Source organism: Cryptomeria japonica, chromosome 10 (assembly GCF_030272615.1).
Source record: "Cryptomeria japonica chromosome 10, Sugi_1.0, whole genome shotgun sequence".
NCBI lineage: Eukaryota > Viridiplantae > Streptophyta > Pinopsida > Cupressales > Cupressaceae > Cryptomeria > Cryptomeria japonica.
Window position 1 is genome coordinate 13,631,200 of NC_081414.1, and position 11,169 is coordinate 13,642,368.

Here is an 11,169-nt window from a genome sequence, read left to right on the forward strand (position 1 = left end):
CTGACATTTCTGATGACATTGTGATATTTTCGCGTTTGCAAACTCTCGGATCACATTTTTGATTTTATGTCATGTCTGTGACACCTAGAATCGCGTCCTTTGACAGTATTTTATTTTTCTTTGCAGATTTTCGGGAACGCTTCTGTGTTCCCTAGTCGCATCTATGAGGTTTTTAGACACGTCTGTGTTTAGGAACCATGTCTGTGACACCTGGAACCGCGTCTATGTCAAATTGAACCATGTCTATGAATTTATATAACGTTTGTGTTTCTGATAACTGCGTCTGTGTTTCTTTGATTTGGTTTTTCGCCATTTGGATTTCAGATCTAGTTTACTTTGAGCTAACATTTTCAGATCTAGCTAATGAAATTGGTGCAGCTTGTCTTGAAAGCGGAATCATTTTGTTGAAGGTCCCTATTTTCATAAAGTCTTTTGGATCTAAAATTTACCTAACTTGTGTGCTTGCATGAGGGGTATTATTGCAAAACTACTAACAAATCTTTGTTGCAGAATTTTGGTAAGGGTTTTTTGATCTTTATTATGTGCCTTATTTTCATAGACTAGCAAACACTTTGATTGGTGCACTAAAATTGAACCATTGTCTTTTGTGTCTTGAGCAATAGGCTCTTTTTGTTTAATCTTTAGAGGGCCTATCTCCCTGTGTGGTCATTAGGACTACTAGTGAGGAGAGAATGACCCAAGTGGTAGCAAGGAAAACCCACCTCTTCCGAACCACTATAAACAACTATATTCATGGTGAAAACTATGGATAACGTGTGCTGATTAGTTCATACCGACACTATGTCTCCCCATAAACCCGTTTGATCAAATTTATTTGATCAGTTGGAGGGCGTAACCCCTACTGACTGGGAGCCTTCTATATTTATAGAGCTAAAAGTGCCACGTGTATGGTCACACAAGCAAATGCCCTTACTAACACCTTTTTGTTTTAGAAGCCAAAATCCTTCTAGTTGCTGGGGCAGGAGGTCAGACCTCTGGAGCGGCCCACACACATACGGTTCTTAGTAGAGATACAAAGTTTGCCACGAGGAGTTTTCGTGGGGACTGATGCTTGGCTGCCCTGAGAAGTGAGTGTCGAGGGTGAAGCCAGTGGGGTCAAGCATCTAAGTATCCGCTCTGAATAGCATAGCCTCATGTGGGAACCAACAACTATTGTCTTAGCTAGCCATAAGAATTGTGCTTGACTTATTTTTAACAGTCAAACATTCAAGATCAAACATCAAAACATTGTCTTTTGTGTCTTCAAGTGTATGCAAAACAATTTTACATCAAACAACACACTTTTCTTTGAGTCATTTTTGAGTCTAAAAACTTGCAAACATTAAGTCCTCATCAACATTGTGTCTTCTTGTCACAAAAAATAGTCAAACATTCAAATTTGGTCACAACAAAACAACTTCATAGATTGGAAAAATTGCACAAAGTTCGCTGAAATGCGTATGTGTCTGACAGAACCACGTCTATTTCATCTAAACACATCTATGAAGGGCAGAAATGTGTTTGTGTCTTTTGAGAAACATTGCATTTACAACATCTCAGAAACATGTATGTGTCATTTAAGCACGTCTATGTTTGACAAAATAGCGTCTGTGTCATTTGAGCGTGTCTCTAAAGTATACATGCATGTCTGTGTTCAGAATTGAAAACTCTCATAATCCAGCAAACAAGGAACAGTTAGTTTCAGACTTATTGAGCTTCCTAGGTTATCTCTCTGGGTTTTCATCTAGCATTCAACCTATCTTTGGGTCTCACAAAGTCCATCATTGCTTTTCATCTTGCATTACATTCACATTTGTCTAAACTTGAGTCAAAAGGTCACTTGTTTGTCCTCATCATACTTTGTCAACACACTACATACAACAATATTTTACTAAGTGGTCCCTCATCAAGGTCTATCACCTTTGGGTCTTATTTGGTCTTACTTAGAGTCACAGTCAACTTACCTCATCAAGAGAAACTATCATCTCTTTGGAAGCCACACCTACTCTACTACATACATACTTGGTCTTACACTTTGGACATTGCAAGTAAACCTCAGATTCATTTACATTACATCCAACTCTTGGTCTTCCATACTCTTTCCACTTTCATCTAGTCTCACACATCTTGGTCAATACCTAGTTCATGGTTGAAACCCATTCCCCAAAATCTATGAAAGAAGCTAAAGAGGCTCAAGAGTCCGCAAACATGAGTTCCTATGAGTATGACAATGATATCTTTTTCAATTCTGATCATACTACATTACCTGACATGGATGCTTATAGAAACATTCCAAATGTTGAGAACATGGACAACACAAACAACAATGACACACACAATGACAATATGGACAACTTTTCAGTACATTCAGTAGAAGTGGAAGACACCATTATGGATCCCCGTTTCAATAGAATGGTTGAGGAAATAATGAGAAGGGATAGACAATACTTCTTACAAGTGATGGCACAAAGTGGAGCCAAGATCCCTCATGATTTTGACGTGTCTCAAATAATGGAAAATTGACCTTTGCAACAACCTCATCCCAACATGGATCAAAGGAGGCCTAATAGTGGAGGCAATAGAGGACCACATATGATGCCTGAATCACCATCATCTTTGTTTCAAAAACCAAAGGTCCCACATACACATGGTCAAGCATATGATAATCACCTTCGCAGACAATTATGGAAGTCTTATGCAGAAAAATATACTCAATCACATACCAATGCTAAGGACCAACCACCAAAGCAACTGGATATCCAAAGGCATGATCAAAATTTGGACACAAGGAAACCCCGTGTCAAATTTGGGGGCAACACATTAGAACAAACTCATGACATGCCTGTAGAGTATGGTATACATGGACAAAACAAATATTCTACTCCTCATCATGAATCTATACCAAGTGGTCCATATACACAACATCATTATAGACCTCCTCCATATGACCATGTGTATGATCAATATCATCCATATATGCAACATGCTCCTCCTCCACACATTGGTTCAGGCATGGGGTATGGTTCAAGAAGTTGGTCTCCACCTAAGAACAATTTGGAACAGCAAATTAAGGATTTACAAAAGAAAATGGAGGACATAAATACACCGAAGCCAACTTACACAATGAGAGACATATGTCCTTATCCATTTGACAAAAGCATTCCAATGCCTCCATTTCCTACACACTTTGTGATGCGTAAGTTTTATAAGTATAGAGGAAAAGGGGATCCTAAGGCACATATAAGACAGTTTTTCACAGCTTGCATTGAGGCAGCAGCAGAAGAGACATATTTGATGAGATTATTCCCACAGAGCTTAGGTGATCAAGCTATGGAATGGTTCTCCCAACTTCCACTTGGTATTAAGTCACAAGGTGACTTAGTAGAGGCATTTATCCAACATTTCTCATACAATATAGAGACAGACATATCAGTCACTACTTTGTGCAACACCAATCAAAAGAATGGATAATCTTTTTCATCATTTTTACAAAGATGGAGGAATCTAGCTAGCAGATGCTCTTGTGAAATTCCACAAAAACAAATGGTAGAGATGTTCACCCAGAATGTCAACAAAGACATTGGTTATGACCTAAGAAAAGCTTGTTTGTCCACCTTCAAGGATGTCATTGAAAAAGGATTAGCAACAAAGAAAGTCCTAATTGAGCAAGGCATTATCAAGATATTCAAAGAAAAGAAAGATGACTTTAAAGAAAAAGACAAGCCAAGATTTTGGAATAAAAACAAGAACACAGTCAATGATGGTGTTGTGGATGCCAATACAGTATGACCCAAAATCATTTTTTTTGGATCAAGTTCTACAAACAATCAAGTGAATACTCAAACAATTTCAAAGTCATGGAGGAAGTACACTCCATTGGGAGAACCACTTGAGTCCATTTTCAAAAAGCTAGTGGCAAACAAGATAATCACAATTCCAGATTTTCCTCCATATGAGCCAAAGGTCAAACCAAATTGGTGGAATGATGATGAATATTGTGAATTTCATAAAAGCAAAGGCCATAAAATAGGAAACTACCATCGACTAAAGAACATCATACAAGATCTCATTGATAGAGGTGACATTGAGATTGAAGGACACTCATCCTATCAAGAACATGAGATGTTTAAGGAACCATTCTTGAAGCATGACAAGGGAAAAGCTAAAGCCACAGATGATCAAACCAACTATACCAGAGCATCCTATAACTATGATTCAACTATCAATCACATTTCAATGGATAATTATGTATCTACCATTATCATCAAGGACAAAATGCCTGAGAATTCCACCCAAAGACCCAAAATCATCCTGAAAGGAATTGGATCTTCTTCTGAACCTACCTCTGAATGTAATGTTACAACTCATCGAGGTAAATTCACTTTGCAAGGTGCTCTAGCTAAAAGCACCACTTCCTCATCAACCAAATCTGAGTATGACCTTGTAGAACAGTTAGGGAAGACACCCACGCTTATCTCAATTCTTGACTTCTTACGCATATCCCGCGCACATAGGCCATTCTTGACAAAATCTTGAGAGACACTACTGTCCCAACTGATTTAAACATGGACCAGTTTCAAGCCATGGTGGGATACCTTTCCATTCCACACTCCCTTACATTCATAGAAGCCGATGACGCCTCCGTAAGTCAGCCACATAATGCACAATTACACATTGAAGCCTTCATACACAAACATCGAATAAAACGAGTCTTGATAGATGGAGGAGCAGGTCTAAACATTTGCACATTGAGCACTATTAAACAATTGGGATATTCAAATGAAGCCATGAATTCCACAAACAAAATTACCATCAAGGCATATGATGATGAAGAGTGTTCATCCAAAGGCACAGTCACCTTGCCTCTCAAAGTTGGGCCAGTTACAAAGTATGTGGTTTGTCAAGTCCTAGACCTAGATCTCACATACAATATATTACTAGGACATCCTTGGATTCATGAAATGAGGGCAGTCCCATCTACATATCACCAATGCATTAATTTTCCTCACAACGGAGTTGAAATAACAGTTAATGGTGATCCTAATCCATTCATATACTGCAATAACTTGAGACCAAAAATTGAGATGATCATTCCAAGTAATCGGGAAGTTGTCCCTTCTTCTACATACATTGATCCTAAATCATTAAAACCTTCGACATCAAAACAAGGTGAGCTTAAAGGGAAATTCTAGGACAAGGGCATGGGTGAATACACTTTGAATCAAACCATGTGCTTACAACAAGTTATGAGTTCACCAAAAGAATATGGAAGAGCACATCCTAATAAGCAGGTATCTATCATTATACTCAAATGGGATCCTACTATCTTTCAAAGATGGGGTGAACTAGGAGAAGAAGACTTATACAAAATGCTTTATAAAGACCCTAAAAATGATACACAAGATCACATTAGCCTACCATGTGAAAAATATGGCAAAGGATTCAAAATCCTGCAAAAATTCGAGTATGATGGCAGAAGTTCTTTTGGCTTAAGGAAGGAAGGCATCATTGAACCTTTACAACCTAAATTGACATTCAAAAAGGAATGCTTGAAAGGACTTGGTTTCATGACTTCCAAGGTAAACACTCAAAAGACAAGAGAAGCATTACAAATCAAAGCTCCAAGAAATCAATAAGAGAATCACTATTCCACAGACTCCAATGAATGGGAATGAGATTCAAACAAATTCTCCAGTGACTATGAACTCACCGAGACATTCAGAGAACCAGGTGAACCCATAGAAGAAGAAGAATTTTATAGAAAATTCAAGGTTAGTCAAGAAACAACCCCTAAGGATCCCACACAATCCTTACTTCTAGGTTCTAGGTTGAAATCACATAGAATGAGAACACCTGTCCTAGAATGCGCTACTAGTGATAATAATTTGGATTCATTCACGATCGAGACAAATGAGGAGAGTGCCAATGATGACCTCTATGATTACCTCAACATACCTGAATATAACTGCATCTTCACTCTTAGCCCCGCTAACTTCGAAGACATCAAAGGCCTTCCCCTTGTTCACCACCAACTTATAGACTGGGACCATGAAGGACCTACACAATTTGACACATTCCAAAATGATGAAGCCTTTATTGACTATCTAGGCATACGATATGATCTTCCCCTTGCGGACCATAATGTTGGCATTATGTGAACTAGTATGAAGACATAATGATATTGTATGTTTTTCATTGATGTCAATATGTGACATGATGTGAACCAGCACATGTGATATGTGAGAAGAGAGAACTGACATATGTATGAACCGATATATATGCCAAAGTAAAGCGATATATTTGTTCAAGATGAACCGGCATGTCAAGATGAATCGGCATGTAGTTATGGGAATCGGCACATGGAAGCATTGTGTGACTACCGGTTGGTAGGTAATTTCCACTTCAGGATTTCCGGTTGGAGTACCTCAAGCCTGTGCGACTCAATCGGTGATCTTTGTGTGATGAGTTAGCAATATAACGGAGAACAAATCGTGTTGCCACATAAGCCCTGTGCGCGTGAAGGATCTTGCATGAAGAAGACTATCCCTATCCACCTTGGGAATGTGCAAAGTTTGTCAAATGGTGATAATGCGTGATGGGTTATCATCCGCCATGAAATCGGTGGATAATGGACGATGGAGAATGTTTGGTGGATAATGGACGATGGAGAATGTCTTGAGATTGATTCAAGAGTGTTGCATTTAATGCAGTATGATTCAATGGTCAGGATTGAACCGTTTGAATTGCTTAACCTAATAGGTTTAGGGTTTAGAGTTTTTGCTACCGACCTGTCTATTTCCTATAAGGTCGATGTTGTGTTTCTTTCTAAATTTGTTGGAAAAAGTTGTATGTGTGTATCCAAGGGAAGTGATATGTGATTCTTGCCACACCAAAGGAGAGAAGAGATATCTGCAAAGTGAATGTGCAGAAGGTGAAGAGGAGCCAAAACGGATCTGCATTAGCTTTGAGTGTTGTTACTAGATCATTGTAATTCCTATTGATCTTTAACCACTTTAACAATTGTGAAAGCCCTTAACAGGGTAGCCTTAACCAGCTTGATACAAATCCCTTAATAGGGTAACTTGAAGTTATTGAGTTTTGAGAAGCTATGGAGCTCTAGAGATCCTTTAGCTATTGAGTTCTTGAAATCCTCTAACAAGGTAACTCTAACTAGGTTTAACCCTTAACCGGGTATTATAGCCATCCCTTAACCAGGTGATCCCTTGCAGGATCGGTTCCTAGCAGAACCTATTGCAATGTCTTTAACCGAACAAGGCTCCTAATAGAGCAGACTTCTAAAGAGTTCAAAAAGTAGCTTGTGGGTATTCATCCCCACCGTGGTTTTTCCCTGTTGGGTCTCCATGTGAAAAATATGTGTGTCATGTGAGATGCTTTTATCTTGTGATGCTTTGTTATTACTTGTTGAGCATATGATGGTTCTGTGTTTTATGCCTGTCTATAAAACTTATTGAACTAACTATTGCGAAGATCTGATGATAGTTTACATGTTCATGCATGAGGGTGTAATGGTGTTGTAGTATTGAGCTAAGAGGAAAGCTTAGTGAGTAACCTGTTTATGATTGTTTTAGTTGTTCTGGGTCTTACCGGTTGCACTCTGTTTCAACTAGTATCACTGTTTGCCAATCATTTGGAGTATTTGCTATCAAATCAGTTTTGGACTATATTTTTGTCTGTACTGATTCACCCCCCCTCTCAGTACCGGTTTGGTACTATTCGTTCATCTTTGAGTTATCAATTGGTATCAGAGCACTCTAGGTCCTCTGTGTTGTAAGCTTAATCGCTTGAGGTCAAGATCCCAGTCAAATGATGAAGAGGGAAGGTCCAAAGTTTAATAGGGAAAATTTTGGTATATGGAAAGATAGAATGAAGATATTCATCAGAAGCATGGGTGCTCAACACTGGATTTATGTTGAGAATGTCTATGTTGTTCCTACCGGTACTCTCACCGATGACCAAAAGAGAGAGATACAAGAAAATAGGCAAGTCATGGAAGCCCTTATTAGTAGTCTATTTGACATTGAATTTATTGATGTTCAGGACAAGGTAGATCCCAAAGAGGTATGGGATGCTCTTGAAAATATCTATGGTGGTGATGAACATGTAAAACAAGCTAAGGAAGAAAGCCTGAGAGGGAAGTTTGAAGATATGCAGATGGTTGAAGGTGAGACCATTCAGCAGTATGGAATAAGAATCAAAATAGTTGTTGGAGAAATTAAGAGTGCAGTGGTAAAATAGAAGATTCCACTATAGTAAGCAAAATCTTGAGATCCCTGTTGTCGGTCTATGCAATAAGATTTGCTGCTATTTAGGAGCTGAGATCAATAGACAAGACTAAGGTAACCTTGGACTCCATCATAGCCAAGATGATAGCCTATGAGCTAAATAGTTTTGATGGTAGTGTTCAAAAGACTGAATCAACATTTAAAGCTTATGCTATATCATCCAGAAAAGGAAAAGAAGCTAGCACTAGTGGTGAACCTAGACAAAGCAGAGAAATGAATGATGAGGAGATTCTGATGGCATTTGAAGCTATCCTTGCTAGAAAGCTTCCTAAAGGAACCGATAAATACAAGGTAAGCTACCTTTGAAATGCTTTTCCTGTAACCGGATAGGACATATTGCTATAAACTGTCCAAATGGCGATAACAAGGACAAACCAAAAAGGTTCAAGAAATTCAAAGGAGGAAACCAGAGAAACTATTTTGTACCAGTTGATGAAGGTGTCACAGATGAGGAATCAAAAGATGAAGAGAATGAAGACATTGTGTTTGTTGCTATAAAGGAAGATGTGGCAGACAAGAAGGCTCTTGTCTCCCGATTTGATAATTCCAATGAATGGATAATTGACAGTGATTGTTCTCACCATATGACTAGTGACCAGAGCAAGTTTCTATCCTTGGAGGAGTATGATGGTGGTGTGGTTCACTTTGGAAATGATGCACCATGCATGGTGAAAGGCAGAGGGTCCATCTCTCTGAATGGAAAGAGTAGTGCTGACAATATGTACCAGGTTGATGGCCTCAGACATAACCTTCTGAGTGTTGCCCAGCTGAATGACAGTGGCCTCACTCTGGAATTCAAGAATGGAGTTTGCAGATTCAAAGGAAAAGAGGGTGAATTGGTGGCCACCGGCATGTAGACCAAAGGTAACCTATTTCATTTGAACTCAAATATAAGCACATGTCTTATGGCTAAGTTTGATGATAGCTGGATATGACATAGGAGACTCTGTCATGTAAACTTTCATAACATTGTGAAGGCTAGTAAGATCAAGGCAGTTAGAGGGTTTCTGGTGCTAAGCAAACCGGATAATACCTTGTGTAGAGAGTGTCAATTGGGGAAAATGTCTTCCTCAACCTTTAAAGGTAAATCTTTCACTGCTGACAACTTGCTTGATCTTGTGCATACTGATTTGTGTGGTCCTATGAAAACTAGAAGTGTGCAGGGTGATAGGTACTTCATGATTCTCACTGATGACTACTCAAGAATGATGTGGGTCACATTTTTGAAAGACAAGTCTGAAGCCTTTGTGAAATTCAAAGCTTTCAAAGCATTAGTGGAGAAGGAAAGTGGTAAAAGGATCAAATGTCTCAGAACTGATCAAGGAGGGGAATTCACTTCTAGTGAATTCAACAAGTATTGCGAAGAATTTGGCATCAAGAGACAATTGTCTGCCCCCTAGACTCCACAGCAGAATGGCCTAGCAGAGAGGAATAATCAGACTGTGGTTGAAGCAGCTAGAACCATGTTGATTCAAGGGAAGGTAGCTCACACCTTTTGGAGAGAAGCGGTGAGCACTGTAGTCTACACAATGAACTGGGTACTCATCAAGAAAGGTAAGGACAAAACTCCTTATGAGTATTGGACTGGTATGACACCTGTGGTTAGCTACTTTAGGGTATTTGGTAGCAAATGTTACATCAAGAGGAGTAAACATCAAGGAAAATTTGAAGCTAAATGTGATGAGGGAATATTCCTAGGATATTCCACCAAGAGTAAAGCTCTCAAGTGCTACAACAATAGGACTCAGAGAATTATGGAAAGTATCAATGTAAGAGTTGATGAATCCTCTGAGAAAACTAAGGAAACCGGCAGTGAGCAAGCTGTAAATGAACCGGTTGCAACCTTCTGGGAACTGGTTGTTAGTCAACCAAGTACTAGTAACAGTGTTCCTGAACTGGTGAATGCTCATACTGATGAAGATGAGGATGAAGAGGAAAAGAAAGAAGAACCAGTTAAGACCATTCCTCAGTATGTCAAGCTGAATCATGATCCCAAGCAGATCATAGGAGATAAGGATGCAGGAATCCTTACAAGAAGAAAGATCAGAGAAAACTCATGTATGATCTCTAAATTTGAACCTAAATCATTCAAAGAGGCTCATAAAGATGAAGACTAGATCAAGGCAATGGAAGAGGAACTTGACCAGATAGAGAAAAATGGTACATGGTCCTTGGTACCCAGACTGGAGCATAAAAATGTCATTGGCACCAAATGGGTGTTCAGAAACAAGTTGAATGAGGATGGCACAGTGATTAGGAATAAAGTCAGATTGGTGTGCAAAGGATATGCTCAATAAGAAGGAGAAGACTATGGAGAAACCATTTCTCCTGTAGCCAGATTGGAAGAAGTTCGTATGCTTCTTGCATATGCATCTTTTAAAGGGTTCAAAGTATATCAAATGGATGTAAAATTTGCATTCCTAAATGGTGTACTTGAAGAAGAGGTGTATATTGAGCAACCAGATGGGTTTTCCCTATCTGAAGAGGTGTATATTAGTCAAGGCAAAGCTTGAGAAATTATTGGATGTCGGGTTCATACGCCCAATTGATTATCCTGAATGGATCTCTAACTTAGTGTTTGTCAATAAACCAAATCGTAGCATCCGAATATGTACAGATTTTAGAGACATCAACAAAGCTTGTCCTAAGGATGATTTTTCATTACCAAATATTGACTTAATCGTTGATCTCACAGTAGGTCATGCAATGTTATCTCTGATGGATGGATTCTCTAGTTATAATCAAATAAAAGTCGCATCTGAGGATCAACACAAAATGGCATTTACTTGTCCTTGGGGAAATTTCTGCTAGAATGTTATACCCTTTGGGCTAAAATATGCAGGTGCTACATATCAAAGAGCCATGA